Source organism: Amblyomma americanum, chromosome 1 (genome assembly GCF_052857255.1).
Source record: "Amblyomma americanum isolate KBUSLIRL-KWMA chromosome 1, ASM5285725v1, whole genome shotgun sequence".
NCBI classification, from domain to species: Eukaryota; Metazoa; Arthropoda; class Arachnida; order Ixodida; family Ixodidae; genus Amblyomma; species Amblyomma americanum.
In genome coordinates, this window is record NC_135497.1 from 174,829,318 (window position 1) to 174,837,222 (window position 7,905).

Genomic DNA, 7,905 nt, shown 5'->3' on the forward strand with positions numbered 1-7,905 from the left:
GCTACTGTGGCGCCATTGGGTCGCCGCACCCTCCGCTTTCCTACACGCGCTCTCGGATATGGCTGTGCTTTCATCCTCCGCGTTAGGCCACCCGAGGATATTTAACGTACACTGACATCCCATCTCCCCTACGACACCTCTTTTCCTCCCCTCACGGCGCGGTTCAGAAGGTGGCGCATGCTACTGTGGCGCCATTGGGTCGCCGCACCCTCCTCTGCTTTCCTACACGCGCTCTCGGATATGGCTGTGTTTTCATCCGCCGCGTTAGGCCACCTGGGGATATTTAACGTACACTGACAGCGCACCTCTGCTACGGCACCTTTTCCTCCCCTCACGGCGTGATTGAGGTGTTCACCGAGAAGTGGGACAGTTACTGTTCCATATACTTTCCTCAAAAACCACTATCTTCTACTTCGCTTTGTTTCATCCTCAGCTGTGCTGCTCGTTCACTCTGCCGTTTACGCCGATGTCGACGCCGCTCAATCCAAGAACGGCCTCTTTAAGCAAGGCTGGCTAGGCTCTATAAAATGAAACAATACAGGTTTTGCCACCACCGGCAGTTTTTGCAAGTGCAGTGCGTTAAAACAGTTGACAGTGTTTTTATGCGCAGATGCACTGCCATTCACTTGCACGTGGTGATCACGGGAGCCCTTTCGGTCGTGACGTCGAGTGGCGGGAAAATTTTGAAATGTGTTTCTCGCAAAAAAAATTGCGTCTTTTGCTTCTGGACAAGCATCAACGTAGCTATAAAGAGCCACGGAATCTATTTTTACTATGAACAAGAGCTGGATGGAGTTATCAGTGTCCCTTTAAAGAACCCCAGGTGTCCGAAACCAATCCAGAGCCCTCTAGCACGACGTCCCTTGCAGCCCACGTGCAGCACTGAGACTTTAAATCCCATATGCCATACCCTACTTCATTATAAAAGTGTGGATTAATGGTCAACGACAGAGCTTGGATTGTACGAGTTTCTGGGGACTTCGTGAAAGCGTCGCGTTGTCGGAAACCTCGCACAATGGGCGCATTAGTGCAATAATCGCACCCCGTATTTTGGCTGTAAAAATTTAATTTCTTTTTTTCATAACGACAGTTGTTTATGCCCAGTTTCCTTAGATCTCGGCATCGACGGTTTTGTCCGCAGATGAGTGAGAGAGAAAGTGAGAGTGCTTGTTTGGGAAAGGGAGCAAACGGCGAGGGAGGAAGCCGCTGCCCGTTGGTCGACGCCAGGAACCTGCGCGGGAATGTGCGCCGAAGATAACGGCCGATTCACACGACGGTCCGTTCGCCCGTGGCCCGCGCATCACGCGTTCATGCGCCACTAAAAACGCCTGCGATCCGATGTCAAGCGGATGCGACGGACCAAAAGAGCAGACGACGCGCTGGGTGTACCACTGCTGCCAGATTATTTTAAAACGTTTAGCAACGCTGATCAAACTGGTTTTTCCTCCCGACCCATGACTGCGATTGAATGGCACAGGTGCGGCCCTTTGTCCAATTCCTCAATGGCCTGGGCTGTCTTGCTAGCCGAGTCGATCAATTTGTCATGGTAGCGTACGCAGTGCAGCTTGTCAAAGCAGCGCGCCAGCTCAAAGCCACTCAGCGAAATGTGGCAGCCGAAATACTGGCAAAAGAGGTGGTTGCCAGAGCTGGCGGGTGCATCTTCGCGGGCCGCCGCTAATTCCCGTGAGGGGAGAGGCACTTGAACTTCCTTGGTTGTCCAGTCCGCGGGCCGACAGCACGCCTCTCGACTTGGTGACGCATGAACACGTGATGCGCGGGCCGCGGGCGAACGGACCATCGTGTGAATCGGCCATTTGTGAACGAAAAATCACGAGCGTGACTGTGGCAGGTGGTGCCCAGAGAGCGACCTAGGAGGCAGGTGGGCCACTTAGGTCCCGTGGCCTTGCAGCGTCATCACAGCCTGCCCATCGGATAGTGAGGAAAACTTTCAAGCGTGGCGGGTGGCAGTTATATTAATAATTGCCAGCCCGGGAAGAGCAACTTCGGCCGCACAAGGCCACCGCTGAGCACCTGCCGTCGCAGGGCTGTGGCGCATCACTTAACCACTGAGCCAGGAGAGGTACGAGGAACATATATGGGGAATTATACCAATACGCTATCGCGTCATACCCTTAAAGGGACCCAGAAAAGGGGGTCTCAATAAAGGTGCGATATGTATTGGATGTTAAAAGACGACGGTTCATAATTATCCTCCAGCAAGAATTATTTTCATGCGTTTTGTGGAAGCTGAATTATACGCAGACAAAATTTCAACTTCCGCGTCTTCGCGCCTTTCCCTCCCCTCGCACGCCAAAACGGCAGCGCTCCTCCGCCGGCCCCACTCACTCGGCCCCTCCCCTACCTCCGCCGGCTGCGGCAAGTATCAACCAGTGGATACGACGGCGGCGATCTCCCCCTCCCCCCTACATCCCCTACCCCCCTCTTGTGGTCCCCAAGAGTAATGCCCAAAGGGCCAACATACGTCGGGACCAGTATCCCCCGCCCCCCTTCATAGCAACAACCACCACCGCGGTAACGCGTGGCGTCTGAAAGAAATTGGCGCTGTGAACCAATGATAACCCCCGGCTGCTGACGTCATTTGCAAGACGTGACGTCGTCTGCCAGGTTTTCGCGCGGAAGCCCGGCACCGCGCGTCACGGCGAGGTGCGAAAGTGGGAATTTAAAAATATATATATATTAAATTTCCCGCTCGCTTTTGAGGTCTCGTACGCGGCATGGACGCTCGGTGGCCTGTACTCTAAATAGTGCAAGCATTTTAAAGCCAAGCTCGAACGCCCCTTTCTGTGGTCCTCTAAGGCGGAACTTTGTCTCGTCCAATTCTCAATGCGACGGCGCTAGAAGCTGTTTATGGCCGTAACGAAGGGATCTGACTTCCGATCTCTTCACGGCACTTGCCCCAGATTCAACAAGGTGAGCCGCATCGACCGACGCGAAATTTGCCCGGGTGGGCCACCATCCGGCCGAATTTCGGGCAGTTCTGACTTCAACGCGTGCGAGAACGGGTTAGGCGTAACCCCGACATCGGACGCCGGAGGCCCGCCGTCGTGCTCGCGGGCCCCCACAACTGCTGCCATGGAGGTATACGCCGTGGAAGGCGAGACGATCACCCCCGCAGCCCTCCGAGGAAGGATGGAGTACCATCAGCGGAAAATATGAAGGAGCACGCCAAACCAGGATCCGGGAAAGATCGGAGCAGCTTGGTCTAACGCAGCAGCACGCCGGATCGACCAACGCCGGACGCGCCCGAAAAACAGGCAAGTCCTCAGTAGTGACCGATCATAAAAAATCGTCAACGCGACGTAGGAGGCCACCACTCCCACGCCTACCGGAATATGACCGCAAGGTCGTAGTCAGGCCTAGGAACTTAAACCTTCGCACAGCTACCCCGGGACAGTTGCTCAAAGCGATCTGCCAGCAGCTCAACCTCCCGCATCAAGAAATCTTCACGAGCGACAGGTCGCGGATCAACCCATACAACAACACCTTCACGATCAGCACCCCCGTGAAAGAACGAGCAGATGCCTACCGGAGCATGCCAGGATTCACAATGAACAACGAAGACTACCCAGTAATGGCGTACTTCCCCACGACAGAGCGATCCGTAAGAGCAGTGATTACGGAGCCCTCGGCAACGAGACGCCGGATGAAATTCTTCATTACTGCATTAATGAAAACCCACAACTCCCCATCGTCAACGCACGCCGCATGGGACGCTCCAGAGCGGCCGTCATCACCTTCGAAGGCACCAAACCGCCGAAGGAAATGATTTCCCAAGCAGGCATTTTCATCTGCTATCCGTATAAAGAATGGGCAGAAACATGTCTCAACTGTCGCAGGGTCGGGCACCGAGCCGATGTGTGCTACAGACCGAAAAGCCAACGTTGCCGTCGCTGCGGGGAGGAGCACCCGCCGCCAGAGGAAGGCGAGCCCCCCAGCTGCGAGGCCAAATGCATCATTTGCGAGGGTGCGCACGCTACGGGAAGCCGCAACTGCAAGCGCCGTTTCGTCGAGAAACCGAAGAAACTCCAGGCCAAGAAGCCACCGACCGGAAATCGGTACCCCCTGCTCTCGTCGGAAGACGACGACAACCCCCGGACGACGCTCGAGATCCAGACAACGGTCGTCGAGCCGACGCCGCAGCAAAAGTCAGTCGAGGGACAGGTCTACCTCCTGCCCGCCCTTGGACGACCGCGGATCAAGCATCCCGAGAAGCAAGAGCAACGAGCGCAAGAAACCTCCCCTCTCAGGAAGCAGCAGCACCACCCATAACGCCGACAAACAGGTGAGCTGGGCGGACATTGTCTCCCAAGCGGACACTAGGGAGCGCGCGCGTCTCTAGAGCAAAATAGAAAGCTAAAAGAAGAGAATGCTGCACTCCGTAGGCGTCTAGATGAACTTGAAATTTCAACTCGTCAAAACAGGTCCCAGTTATATCCCCCTCAACAAACCGGTAGCCGCGCGACCGGCTCAACCTACTCCGACCCAAATCGTAACCGAGGGTGCGATGGATACGGACGCTAACCGCGAAACGCTAAACAGACAGGCGTCGACAGACGTAGATGCTAACGCGAAGAGAGTAGCTGAGGCATCTCCCGAGGGTGAGCCGCAGCCCAAACCAAAAGCCACCGTCACCTCTAAAGGCAGTGCGCGCATAAACGAGAGGTTAGACAAACTTGAAAAAGACAACCAGGAAACCAAAGACAATATCTCACTAGTCGGACAGACCCTCCAACAAATCCTACAACGCCTAACAGCACTAGACCGCCTCGCGGCTCTAGAAGCTCACGAAGCCCCCCTCAAACAACTCAATATGGTCCCTCGACCTCAGAAAATTAAGATCTGGCAGTGGAACTGCAGGGGCTACAAAAACAAACGCGGCAACCTTCAGCTCCATATTCAGCAGCTATCCGAAAAACCGGATGTCATAGCGCTACAAGAAGCCAGTTACCCGATCAAATTAACGGGTTACACGCCTTACATTCCCCCAAACGCGGATCCGAAAAAAAAACGTATCTCGGTCACCGCGACTTTCGTTCAACGCAACATCGCAACCATACAACACGAAATCGAAGACACAAAGGTCCAGCACATGCTAGTGGAAATCCCGCCGCGCAGAAAAGGGGATAGAAACGTCTACATTCTTAACATCTATAGTTCACCCAAGGACAGAACTAAAGCAACCTCCGACATTATCCGTAAGGCCCGTAAAACTAGCAGGGAAATCCCAACTTGTAGTGGTAGGCGATTTCAACGCGCAACACCCGGCCTGGGGATACCCGATAGCACACTATGGCAGTCCATACTTAACGACGTCAAAGCTCCTACTCGGATAGGCAATAGCGTCAGCATGGGCACAACACCCGATCTTGCCCTTAGTAAAAACATTAGCTCAGCCATATGGACAAATACAGGCCTCACGTTAGGAAGCGACCACTACATAGTGGAAACAACCTTCGAGACGGCCCCATACAAACCTCCTCCGTTAAAAACAAGACTCACAGATTGGGACCGCTTCCGAAAAATTAGGGACAAAACCGCTCCGAAAGAAATCGGCAACCTGAACGAGTGGACCCGCGCCTTGAAGGAAGATGTAAGAGCCACCACAGAGGCGATAACCTCGCAACACACGACTGACCCCAAATTGAAACACATGTGGGAAGCCCACCTGAGCTTACAGCTGAGGTGGCAAAAACAAAAACACAATCGCGCCCTCAGAAAGCGGATAACACAGCTGCAAAGGAAGATAGAAGCGTACGCGTTCGAGCTGGAAAGACAGCAGTGGGGACAGGTATGCAACAACATGAACGGGCACCTGGGTAAGAAAAACACGTGGCTTAATTCTGCTGCGACACTTACTCGACCCCACACAGACCAAATCGGCTCAACGCAATAGACTTGCTCAAGTAGGACACAAATATGCAGGCAACACAGAAGAATTGATAAAAGAACTCAAGAATAGATACCTAAACACCACGCAATCCACCAACCTCCTTCCCTGGTATAAGAGCGAACCGAACCCAGAATTAGACCAGGAATATTCAGCACGGCGGAAGTATGGCAAGCCATGAGCCAACTAACAACGACATCAGCCGCAGGACCCGACGGCGTCAACAAAATGTTGACAAATCTAAACCTTACGTCAGTGACTGACCTAATCAACAAACTCTGGCAGGAGGGTGAAATCCCTCAAGAATGGAAACACGCCAGAATCATCTTTATACCTAAAACAGGCAAGAAGCTAACAGCCGAAAACCTAAGACCCATCTCCCTTACATCTTGTTTACGGAAACTGATGGAACACGTGGTTCTAAACAGACTCCAGGGATACGCGGAGGATAACGACTTCCTACCCCCCTCCATGCTAGGCTTTAGAGCCCAACTGTCCACGCAGGGCGTCATGATTCAACTTAGTGAAGATGTAATCCCCAAAAGCAAGAACACGAGAGCTATCCTCGGATTAGACTTAAACAAGGCCTTTGACAACGTGTCACACGAGGCCATCCTCACTAACCTATCGAGGCTAAATCCATGATTCAGAACCTTCAATTATATAATATCGTTTCTGGACCAAAGGACGGCAGAGATATCGCTCGGTGGGGTGATCTCGGATCCTATACGCATGGGCTGTAGGGGGACCCCGCAGGGCTCGGTACTCTCGCCGTTCTTATTTAACCTGACCCTCGTAGAACTACCGAAACACCTCGAGGCCATCCTAATCTCAGACACACTTTCTATGCCGACGATACTACCATCTGGATTACGTAGGGAAATGGGTGGGGAGATAGAAGAGACCCTACAAAGGGCCGTCGATACCATAGAAGCCTACGTTAAAACGGCAGGACTAGAATGTTCTCATCCCAAATTGGAGCTCCTAATTAAAAGAGACATTCCGATGAGGACAGAAATCCAGCCTCCCGCCAGCCAACATAAGCATACAAGTGCAAGGCAAAGTAATTAGACAAGTGAGTTCCATCCGAATCCTTGGGATGATAATCCAAGAGGACCGCCAAAATACCGAAATAATCGAAAATTAAACGCCTCAGTTCACCAAACCATTAGACTGATCCGACGCATAGCGAACAGGAGTTAAGGAAAAAGATCTATGTCGGTTGTGCAAGCCTTTGTCATCAGCAGGATGAATTACGCCCTCCCCTATCTACAATTATACAACGCTGAGAAACTCAAAATTGAAGGACTCATCAGGCAGGCTTACAAGGCAGCCCTAGGTCTACCAGTCAACACCTCCACTGAGAAGTTACTGCAACTCGGCCTACACAACACGCTAGACGAATTGACTGAGGCCCCATCGTAGAATGCAAGAGCTCAGGCTCACTAGAACCAATGCGGGTAGAGCAATCCTAGAAAGGCTCAGAATAAACGCGGATACTCGAAAAATCCCGTCCAACCTCCGAGGACAATCACGGGTAAAACCATTACCGAAAAATATGCGCCCCGTCCATCACGAAGGAAGACGCAAGGCCAGAGCAAAAGCCCTAGCTAAGAAATTTGAGGGCCGACAGGACGTAGTCTATACGTAGACGCGGCAGCTTACCAACACCCGAGAAAGCATTCAAGATAGCCGCGGTGACCCGAGGAAGGCCAACTCATATATAGCGAACGCGACAGTACGCACCAACTCTTCAGAAATAGCCGAAGAAGCGGCAATCGCCTTGGCGTTGAAAAACCCGGAGAAGTGATTGTCAGCGATTCAAAAGCAGCCATTGGCAATTTCGCCAAGGGCAGAATATCTCCCATCTCCTTGGGAATTTTCAGGAATTACCCGAAAGACAGGACAGACGTGGATTGGTTTGGGTACCCGCTCACTCGTCAAACCCGGGGAACGAGGCAGCCCACGATAAAGCTCGAGGATCTATCGGCCGAGCT